General features: G+C 39.6%; 1 long non-coding RNA gene across 1 annotated transcript in view; it reads right to left on the minus strand.

The window, feature by feature from the left end:
• Positions 1-3,538: 3,538 nt before the first annotated feature.
• The window catches only part of LOC113472147, a 5,047-nt gene continuing 1,135 nt past the window's right edge, over positions 3,539-7,450 (minus strand). Inside the window, exon 2 of the long non-coding RNA XR_003394584.1 lies at positions 3,539-3,679. This is a non-coding gene — a long non-coding RNA (uncharacterized LOC113472147). The remainder of the gene's footprint in view (positions 3,680-7,450) is intronic.

Here is a 7,450-nt window from a genome sequence, read left to right on the forward strand (position 1 = left end):
TCCAGGTCTCTAGGGAACAGTTGGTAGTTGGTACCAGATCACACCAGGTGTACGAGTATACAATAATCTGCCAAACCAGCTGGCTTAAGTCAATATTACATTCTTTCCAATAGATTTTAACTTTTAATATTGCATAGGTATATGTTGTACACTTAAGTTATGCAAGTACCTAAAGCTAACTCTATAAGCTTTAATAAAGATCGATTATAGGTACCTGTTGTTATTTATTGTTGAAAATTAAACTGACTTATCGCTTTGGAAATTGTTTCTGACGGGTTCAAATTCTCGAATAAAGCAAAGGGAATCTCGTTTAAAAGAGAGAACTTCAAAAGAATCAACAATTTTCATCTTTCTTCCCCCTCCTTCCCAAACCTCCCCCCTCCCTTCAAAGGACAAAGAGTTCAATCAGCAAAGATCAACGGATTCAGCGAATTCATCGTCTCTCATCGTTTATGATCCGTAACAACCGATGACTCTCAACTCTTTGACGTGACAACATTCCGCCACTTCATCGTGTGTGGCGAAACTGACATGCGAACCGTCAGACAAAAATCGAGGCCAGGGCCTTTTTTTGGCAATTTTTATCGGACTAAGTCGGGTTTTGGGGCTTGGTTTTGGGCCTGCAGAAGTTGGTTTGAACGAGGCCAGAGGTATTTTTGCCTTATTTTTGTCGGACTAGGGCTGATTTTTAGGGCCAATTATTTACCAGCCTAGTTATCTTGGAGGGTAGCGCTTCTGGTTGGTAAACACTAGGTCGATAAGTCGATTCCCACTCGGTTCCCTTACCCTAAAAAGGTAAGGTTCGTTCTCGGAACGGCTGACTATCTACATAATTATATATATACTGTCCTTTTTTTTCTCTTTTCGCTTTAGGGACAATATGGGCCAAACCATGTCAATATAAGGTGAGAAAATCTCATTCAGGGCCCGTTCTCTCTCTCTCCCCACAGCTTGGCTAAAAACGTCCCTGACTCTCTGACAAACATAACGACACAGATAAATTAGAATATTAAATGTTTCCTATTAGAATTAGAAATTATTCTCTAAGCTTGTGAGTCAGAATACATATTGATTTCTGGGAACTCTAGGATGAATCAGTAAGATTAATTTAGTATCTACTTAATTCCAGACGCCACTTAATTTAGTGCCTATCTATTTGATTCGAGACATCTTTAATAGTAGGTCCCTATTTTATTCGAACCTCTATTATCCATGGGAAAAAGTTTCTGTCATATTTCCTAGCACGATTTTGAAGCTCTTTTTGCTGTGAATAACTGACGAATCTTCGCCGAAATGGTAGGTATTTGGTTCTTCAATTCTCTCCTATAAATTATTTATTAGATCGAAAATTCTTGAATTAAGATTGTGTCAAAATTCCCAATGAAGATTACAAAATGAGATGGTTATTGGCGGATGTGTCAAAATTCCCAAATAAAGATTACAATATTTGGTGGATGTGTCAAAATTCCCAATGAAGATTACAAAATGAGATGGTTATTGGCGGATGTGTCAAAATTCCCAAATAAAGATTACAATATTTGGTTAACTATGCAGGTTATACAATATACATAATTATGATATATTTACAACTGTAGTCTCACTATGTGTGTGTTGTTTCGTTGTTTGTATTTGTATTACGTACTTATACCTTATACATGTTCATCTGCGTATTACAATACAATAGGTTATTTACAAATCTCTTAACCAAATAATTGCTCGAAATTTTCTAATGAACACATTTGCTTTCTTGACATTGTTTCAAAACATCGTAAGGTAAGTAGATAATTCCCAAACAAAGATTCCAAAATGAGATGGTTATTGGTGGATGTGATAAAATTCCCAAATAAAGATTACAAAATTACATTGTTATTGGTGGATGTGGCCAGATTTCCGAACAAATTTAGTTCTTGTGAGAAACACTAGGTAAGCTTTGGTGGATGTGTCAAAATTCCCACCAAATTAGATTGTTATTGGTGACTAATATTAATTCCCAAACAAAGATTCCAAAATGAGATGGTTATTGGTGGATGTGTCAAAATTCCCAAATAAAGATTACAATCTTTGGTGGATGTGTCAAAATTCCCACCAAATTAGATTGTTATTAATGACTAATTAATTCCCAAACAAAGATTCCAAAATGAGATGGTTATTGGTGGATGTGATAAAATTCCCAAATAAAGATTACAAAATTACATTGTTATTGGTGGATGTGGCCAGATTTCCGAACAAATTTAGTTCTTGTGAAAAACACTCGGGAAGTTATCTTGGAGGGTTTCTATTTTACGTTACGCTTACACTTGCTTACATACAGAGCCCTGTCAGATATTGTACCTATAATAGGCAATACGTATGTTACCTACCTATTCCTACATACATATATGAAGTATGCCTTCTACATACATAGTTATAATGTATAGGAGTATAGGTACTTAACTTATACATATGTATCAGTACATAATTACATATGTATTTCCCTACCTACGTACCTATGTGTATATAATACGATGCGAAATATCGTCTATTTTTACCTTAGCGAGGTATTTCGACGTTGTGCCCTCTCTCTCTCTCTCCCTACCCCCTCCCTCTCTCTCTCTCACACACACACTCTCCCCCCTCTCTCTCTGCCTATATTTTTTTCTCTCTCTCACACACACATGCTCTCTCTTTCTCTCTCTTACACACACTCTCTCCCAATCTCCTTCTCTCTCTCTCTCTCTCTCTGCCTATCTTTCTCTCTCCCTCTGTCGAATTTTACAGTGATTCGTTTGAAATAATTCTTTCCTCTTCTATTCTCAGGGCGCGGAGTTTATTTCCAATTCTCGTCACACAAACTTCGCTCGAATGTCACCTGCTGGCGACGAACCAAAATTTGCCCACCAGTAAGTCCCAGCTAGTGGATTTTTGACCGAGGGTACGCGGTTCAAATCCCAGCAGAGAAGCAGAGAGAGGACTGTGATTATATACCAACAAGGTATTATCGTCCCTAAAGCGAAGAGAGTTTAGCCAACACCTGAGAGCGGCCTAAGACGCGTTTCGTTCTTATTTGAACTCATCAGTTAGACATAGCTCTGGCCAAGGAATTTGGAAGTGTTATTTATACTTCAGAAGTTCAGAGATGGAAATTGTGGAGAAACGAGAACCTGGGTTGTATTCTATGTAAGATTATATTTGAGTGTTGAGTGTTGTTGTGAGCGCCACAAGAGAAAGAAGACAGGAGAGAAAGCCAGCCTTTCTGTTTAAGATAAAGTCCGCCCCTAACACGGAATCGACCCCTTACAAAGCGCCTGTACTGCTCTCCAAGCCAAGCTAACCAGGCTGGCGATGCACCGAGGAAGTTTGTAAGAATAATTTCTTGTAAGGGCTGAGTCGGGAGTTCCATTCCCACCTGGGGCGTGCTCGTTCTCGGAACGGCTGGCCGTTCCTATCCTATCCTCCTTCTCTCTTTGATTTTCCTCTATCAAACCATTTCAAAAGATATACACAAGTTATAAGAGAGTGACAACATATTTAGCTAAAAATCAGAAGAAAAAAAAACTCACTGTTTGTTCAACTAGGTTTCGCACCCGACAGGGAAGGGTCACATTTTGGCCCACGTGCGCCAAAATGGAACTCGGTGTGGCCTCGAACTGGGGACTGGGGTGTGTGAACCGGTTCCATAACGGGCCATTTCCTCTGGTTCCTGGAACAAGGAAAAGAAAATTATAATAATTAGAAGACAAATCTGATACAAAATGAGAGCAAATTTATTTGTGGATTCAAAATCAAATCCCAATGGAGAATGAACCTTCGAATGGTGAAATCGGACTGGCTGAAGTATCAAACCAGTACGAAAATATTACAAAAATACAATATTTTATTGTTCAAATTATTTTTCGCCTCTCTCGTAGACTTTTTCAGGCGGAAAATCCTTAAGAAACAACCATAGTCACATAAAATAGGGTAAACATTAATTTATCTATTTTGGGTGTCTAATATGAATCTATTTAAAGGGAAAGAAAATCAGAAAATACAGTCAGCCTAGTTAGCTTGGAGGGTAACGCGTCTGCCTTGTAAGCGCTTATAGCGCGGGTTCGATTTCCGCCCGGAGAATCGCCTGGAATACAATCCTAAATAGATAGGGTTCTTTCTGGGGTTTTTGTGATCATACATCGATACAACTTTATCCTAAATCCTAAACAGATAAGCTGATAAGGTTTGTCCTCGGATCGGCTGGATTTCTCCTATTCTGTCCTTCCTACTCTCCTCACTTTCGGGAAGATAAGACCTTAGCCGTTACAGTTCCCTCTATCAAACGTCTTTTCCTTCCTATAGGATAAGGAAAGTAAAAAGGAGGTACCTATCTAATAAAATTTCTCAATCTTGTTTTCCGATTTGTTGTTTTCTGAGCTGTTGTTTTCTAATTATCAATTTTATTTATCTAAAAAACTCTGGCGTTAAAATACGTTTTGTTTTTCAAGTAAATATTGTTCTGCATTTCTGATAGACGCGTGGTCCAATCTAGCGCTAATGGCTTATTTATTTTACGAATTTCTTCTCAGCGCAGATCTCATCAAAAAATTTCTCGATCTTGTTTTCTGAGCTGTTTTTTTTTATGAGCTCATCTGTTCACACTCTGTTACAATGTTGTAAAATTTACTTCATTATCTTCAATAGACAACACTCCAACACATAAGAATAAGTATAACACATGGAAGTAGGTACCTATCAGTGGCGTGTGTCTCAATGGAAGATGGGGAAACACCGCTTTCCCAGTATAATACGATGTTTTCTTTTTCTCACTTCCCCTACTTACCTACCTACCACTCATCGGAAATACTCGTATAGATACTGTAGATAGTGATTGTTCAAGCTGTGGATTTTAAGACCACCAGTCGATCGGCATTTTCTATATGAGTTTATAAGCATCCCCTCAAAAAGAATTCGGGGGAAAATACGCCCATGCCAAATTATGTAAAATGGTACCTCTTGCGAAAAAAAAACTCCCTTCTTTGGTTGGACATAGTGTAGACAGCGCAACTGCTCTATTGGAGATAAAGTATAGGTATGAGAAGCATATTAAAGAGTAGTTGGAGATAAAGTACGAGTATGAGCATAAAGAGAACAAAAAACTAACAAGAGAAGTACACACATGTTTCAAATGATGTGAGAAACTCGTAAAGAGATCGAAAATAAAACAACAACAACAGCTAACCCGGGCCGGCCACAGGCCACAGCCTAAATGGGCCCCGGGGAGAGCTCTAACAATTTGGTTCTTAAAAAGATTTTTCTTTCCCAGAGGTATGATAGGAAACTGTTTAACTGTAACTGCGGAGGTCTTATCGTCCAAAAGTGAGGAGAGAAGGAAGACAGGATAGGAGGAAACCAGCCGTTCCGAGAACAAACCTTACCTGTTAAGGATAAAGTCCACCCCGGGCGGAAATCGAACCCGCGACCTAGTCCTTGCAAGCCAGAAGGGCTACCCTTCAAGCTAACCAGGCTAGCTACTGTTACAAAGAAGGGTATTGAAGTAGGGCCCAATGTTTACCTTGCATCATCGTAAAGCACATTAAGAATCGAAGATAGAGCCACTTTCTTATGTTGTTGTTTTTGTTAAACAACTCATATGTGTTAAATAAAAACATGAACCTTGAGCACGCAGCCCAACAGATCAAACCCTAGACCCCTTTTGCCGTTCCGGGCCCCTTGACAAGCTCGGGCCCGGAAGGACCGAATTCACCCCCCCTCCCTGTATCCGGCCCTGACTCTAACAAAGTGAACTCTCATTGAACACATCATATGCATTACCCTACGATGATCTTTGCAAACAAGAATTCAAATAAAAAGAATTCAATGTTTTTTCTCTTTTTTTTTACGACTTTGACGTTGTTAAGTCCCCCTCTCCTGCCCCTCCCTTACGTTCCACCCCTGTAATTCCTTGCTTTGTTCATGGCTATTATTTACCTATAGGATTTCAGGGTCGTAGAGAATCGAAGAGAGAAGGAGGACAGGATAGGAGAAAGCCAGCCGTTCCGAGAACGATTCTTTTTGAAGAGGTTTGATAGAAGGAACTGTAATAGCGAAGGTCTTATCGTCCCGAAATCTGAGAGAGAAGAGGATAGCCAGCAGTTCCAAGGACGAAGGACGAACCTTGTTTAGGACCGTAGAGAATCGAAGAGAGAAGGAGGACAGGATAGGAGAAAGCCAGGCGTTCCGAGAACGATTCTTTTTGAAGAGGTTTGATAGAAGGAACTGTAGGTAATAGCGAAGGTCTTATCGTCCCGAAATCTGAGAGAGAAGAGGATAGCCAGCAGTTCCAAGGACGAAGGACGAACCTTGTTTAGGACAAAGTTCGTTCTGGGTGGGAATCGAACTGGCGAACTAGGGCTTACAAGGTAGGCGCTCTACCCTCCAAGCTAACTAGGCTGGCTGGGTCTCACTTCGAGGTTAAATTTAGACAGTAATTTGATTATCTTCTCACCAGAGGGACTATTTTGCACCAAAATTTACTCTGAGGGCGAAATTTCATCAACCGGCATTCAAACCCACGCCCTCCTGATTACCAGGCGAGCATCCAAACCACTGTACAAAGGTGGGGAAGAGTACTGAAAGGCTCTCTAATGAGATTACAAGTTCGATACCTTGTTGTGGAAAGTAATGATAAGTCCAAGTTGACCTTTGTATAGGATGCCCAGAAAGTTGTGAAGCTAAATATACACCTAAAAAAACCCCTCTAAGTAAAGTAATTGAATTTAATGTTGATACTTAATAGCAATGAAGTTAAAGTTGATACCTGATAGTCATAGCCTTGGTTCCCTGTAAAACACTAAAGTAAAGCAACGTTATGTGTGGTTGGTAACTTGGTATCTGTATGGGTGACCATACGCGTATTCCTTTTCGCAATGTTCATGGTTGTGCCTCTTTCTTACCAATGTAGTTTTCATCTCTTATTTCTCCCGCCAGTACCACCTGAAAGTTGCGAAAGGAAATTCGACTCTCCTGAGCACGTAACTTTATTCTGCCTGTCTACAAAACTTGGAAATGACTTCGTTTCTTCAATTACCTATACCTATATTATTTCAACTTTCCAAACATCCTGTTTAACGGCATAGGTACCCTATACTTACCACCTGGCTGAGTGGTACCTACTCAATGGTTTATTATTATACACCCAACAGTTACCTAGTTATCACTTACACACCTAATAGTTCTATACCTAGGTATCACTGTTACCTATAACTTACCTATTCGTTTTACCTATACACATCTTTGCATCATTATTCTGGTCTTTTTGGACACGCGGTCACGTATCTCTGAGGTAAAGTTGCTTTGGATGGTACAGGTATTACCTCTAAACTCTCTCATTAGTATCATTTTAGTGCCATTAGTATCCCTAGCTCTGAGAATACTGAGTTCTTCCTGGTCAATAAAGTACATTTCCAAGTAGGCACCTATCAATAACAACACCTAAACT

This window comes from Diaphorina citri, unplaced genomic scaffold, assembly GCF_000475195.1.
Source record: "Diaphorina citri unplaced genomic scaffold, Diaci psyllid genome assembly version 1.1 scaffold4068, whole genome shotgun sequence".
In the NCBI taxonomy this organism is placed as follows: domain Eukaryota; kingdom Metazoa; phylum Arthropoda; class Insecta; order Hemiptera; family Psyllidae; genus Diaphorina; species Diaphorina citri.